General features: G+C 32.6%; 1 non-coding gene across 1 annotated transcript; it reads left to right on the forward strand.

Annotated features, from left to right (window-relative positions):
- The first annotated feature begins 2011 nt into the window (after positions 1 to 2011).
- LOC139894900 (small nucleolar RNA R71) lies at positions 2012 to 2118 on the forward strand. Its single transcript, XR_011775378.1, has one exon. It is a non-coding gene; the product is annotated as a small nucleolar RNA R71 (small nucleolar RNA).
- The last annotated feature ends 2059 nt before the right edge of the window (positions 2119 to 4177 follow it).

A 4177-nucleotide genomic window follows, 5' to 3' on the forward strand; every position in this document is an offset into this window, starting at 1 on the left:
AATATCCGGAAAATCCATCAAGAAAACAATAGTAACTATTTCCGGCTAATCTTTCCAACATTTGATCAATGAACGGTAAGGGAAAGTGATCTTTTTCTGGTAGCGTCATATAATTTTCTATAATCAATACATACACGCCATCCTGTTACAGTCCTAGTAGGAATAAGCTCATTTTTCTCATTTGTGATGACAGTCATGCCACCCTTCTTAGGCACGCATTGAACTGGGCTTACCCATGGACTATCAGAAATTGGGTAAATTAAACCTGCATCTAGCAGTTTAATAATTTATTTCTTAACAACATCTTGCATATTAGGATTTAGTCTTCGTTGGCGTTACACATACGTTTTATGACCTTCTTCCATAAGGATTTTATGTGTGCAATACGAAGGACTTATTCCTTTAATATCATGAGTCTTCCATGCAATGGCTGGTTTATGAGCTTTCAACACAGAAATGAGTTGTGATTTCTCATTTTAAGAATGGTCTTCCTAATATGAGAGGAACTTGAGAATCTTCTTCCATGTCCAGAACAACAAAATCTACTGGAAATACTAAAGTACCAACTTTAACTAGCATGTTCTCCATTATCCCTCTAGGATATTTTATTGATCTATCGGCTAGTTGTATACTTATTCTTGTTGGTTTCAATTCTCCAAGGTCTAGTTTAGCGTATAGTGAATACGGCATTAAATTTATACTAGCACCTAAGTCTGCCAATGCTTCTATTGAACTAAGACTACCCAGAAAACATGGAATTGTGAAACTTCCTGGATCAGATAGTTTTTCTGGTATCTTATTCAACAGCACTGCTGAACAATTAGCATTCATAGTAACAGCCGAGAGTTCTTCCATTTTCTTTCTATTCGTGATCAGATCTTTCAAGAATTTAGCATATTTAGGCATTCCTGAAATCACATCAATGAAAGGAAGATTGACATTTATCAGTTTAAACATATCCAAGAATTTGGATTGCTCGGCTTCAAGCCTCTCTTTTTTCAATTTACTCGGGTAAGGAAGTGGTGGTTGATATGGTTTAACATAAGGTTTAGCCTTAACTGTGTTATCTTCATTAACCTTTTCAACTACCGGTTCTGTTTCCTTATCTTGTTCAGGTTGTGGTTCTTGTGGAGTAGGAATAGCTTCATTAGAAGTTACAGGTATTTCAGGTGGTTTAAGTGTTGTACCACTTCTTGTGGTAATGGCTTTAGCTGTTTAATTCCGGGGGTTAGCATTTGTATCACTAGGTAGACTTCCCGGTTTTCTTTCACCTATTAACCTTGCTAGGTTACTTACTTCTTGTTCCAAATTTTGAATAGAAACTTGTTGATTTCTAAATGCTTGAGCATTTTGTTCATTAGTTTGTTTCTGAGATGTGAAAAACTGCGTTTGAGTTTCAACTAGCTTTATCATCATATCTTCTAAATTTGGCTTTTTATCATCGGTTTGTGGTGGTTTGTTTTGAAAATTAGGTCTTTGCTGGTTGTAAGTATTATTGGATACTTGTTGATTGCTAGGACCTTGTTGGTTGTTGTATGGAATATTTCGGTTATAATTCTGATTTTGATTATAAATCGGTCTTGGAAGTTGATAATTATTCTGATAATTATTTCCAGGCCTTTGGTTTATGTATGAAATATTCTCTCTTTGTTCCATTGTTAGTTCAATACTGAGACAATCTTTTGTCAAATGTGGTCCTCCACACTGCTCACAACTAATTCGTATTGAGTGAATATCCTTAGTCATCTTTTCCATACGTCTCTCGACAGCATCTATCTTTGCAGAAATAGAATCTAAGTCATGACTAGAGTCGGCTCTAGCTGCTTTAGATGATCTAACGATATCTTTTTCTTGGTGCCACTCATGTGAGTGGGAAGCAGTGTTATCAATAATTTTGTAAGCATCAGTTTCTGTTTTCTTCATAATAGAACCACCAGCTGCTATATCTATGTCTTTTCTTGTAGTGATGTCGCATCCTTGGTAGAATATTTGTACTATTTGACAAGTGTCTAAACCATGTTGCGGACATCCTCTTAATAACTTTTCAAATCTTGTCCATGCCTCATATAGAGTTTCATTTGGTTTCTGTATGAACGTAACAATTTCTCCTTGAAGTCTTACGGCTTTAGATGCCGGAAAGAATTGTTTAAGAAATTTTTCAACTAAAACATCCCATGTATCAATCGCCCCTTCAGGTAACGATTCCAACCAATCTTTGGCTTCTCCCTTTAAAGTCCAGGGAAATAACATGAGATATATCTGTTCATCCTCCACTTCTCGGATTTTAAATAATGTGCAGATCCCGTTTGGATCTTCCTTCGGCGCACCACTAAATTGGCATTGATTAGTCACCATGTGTAGAATTTGTCCTTTGATTTCATAATCTGGCGCATTAATGTCAGGATGAGTAATTGCGTGACCTTGTCCAGTGCGTTTAGCTCTCATTCGGTCTTCCATACTTAAAGGTTCCAGATTCTCCATAATTGAATTTGTTGAATTGGAATCACTAGAGGATTCTGATTTAATGGTTCGTTCCTCAACAATCTCTGTTTGAATGATTGGTGGTTCCGGAGGAAAAATTAATGGTTCAGGATCTATGAATCATCCCTGAATATTCTCCGGATTCTCAGTTGTGAGGTCGGGTTCAAAAAATGGATTATCGGAAATTTGAACTGGAGTACTTGGTCGACTGGATGACGATTCTAAAGAAAAATCAACGGCAACAATATTAGCTAGATGTCTTGATTGAGTTACAGGTGGTGAACGTACAAAAGGTGGTGAACGTCTTGCTCGGTGCATTCACTGAATATCCTATTAGTTTTTTAAAAGGAAAGAAAAATTATATAAGTTATCCAATTAATAGACTTTTCTGATTTTGCCCACGTTTCGAATAGCCAAAAGATGCAGCAGAGGGGCAGGATTCGTTTGGTCTCAATATAATTGAGGACTGTTTGGCTCCAATAACCAGGTCCACGTACAAATCCAACTATTACTACGAACCAGAAAATTTTGATGTCTATCAATTTAACCACTTAAAATAAATTTTCGTAATTTTAAGAAATTTAGATAAGAAGTAGAATAAAAATCTATGTCCTAAAACTAGAATAGCGAGAAATAAGAAAGAAAAAGAGCGCGTCGAAAAAGAAAAGAAAAAGAGCGACTTATAAAATTTTAAAAACACTCGACTAACCCAACCTTATTACTATTACTAACTTAAAATTAAAATTGCAAATTGAGATTACTAATTGGAATGATAATTGATACATAGGTAAAAGGCGTCGAAAAATAAAAATAAGAAAGTAGCGTGTTGAAACTTAAAAAGGCACTAAAAACTAAAAATTAAAAGTTGCTTCTAAAAATATTAAAGCTTACAAGTAAAACTATATCCAAAATGGCAATATCTTAAAAAGGAACTAAAACTTAAAAAGGCGTCGCAAAATTCTAAAGCACTTTAATCTTAGTCTAAAGAAAAAGCACTTAAGGGATTTTACGGCAAAGCCTAAAAATCTATAAGTAAAAATAACTATGGCAAAAACTAAGCTTAAAACTAAATACGAGCGAAAAGTACAAAAGTTACGCTAAAATGAATAAAAAGGAACAAATTATAAATATATACTAAAAGTTGCAAAAATCACAATTTTTATAAAAATATTATTTTTATATTATTTATTTTATAAAACTATTAATTTTATAAACTAATTAAACTAATTCAAATTTAAAATACAATTTATTTAAAAAATTTAAAACTAATTATAATAATAATTAAGTAATTAGGGTTAATAATAATAAATAAATAATAATTACTCCGTAATAAATGCTTTTTAGGGTTTCTGGTCACCCGTGTCAGACGGCTCTGCGAGTCGCGGTGCCTCGTGGCTACAAACGTCGCAAGTCGCGGGGTTTGGAATTTCAGTTTTGGTGGGTTCGTTTGACTGGTTTCGGTTTTATTTTTTATATATATTTATTTTTTATTTTTCTGTTTTAATATTTATATAAAATATTTATATAATTTAAATAAAAACTTATATTTAAAAACTAAAATAAAAATAGAATAATTTATAATTTTCTAAATAACAATCTAAAAAAATAGATTTATATATATTTATTTTTTTCCGGTTTTTTTTTATTGTGTTAAATAAAAACAAAATATTTAAATAAAACTTATATTTTTATAAAA

Source organism: Rutidosis leptorrhynchoides, chromosome 2 (genome assembly GCF_046630445.1).
Source record: "Rutidosis leptorrhynchoides isolate AG116_Rl617_1_P2 chromosome 2, CSIRO_AGI_Rlap_v1, whole genome shotgun sequence".
In the NCBI taxonomy this organism is placed as follows: Eukaryota; Viridiplantae; Streptophyta; class Magnoliopsida; order Asterales; family Asteraceae; genus Rutidosis; species Rutidosis leptorrhynchoides.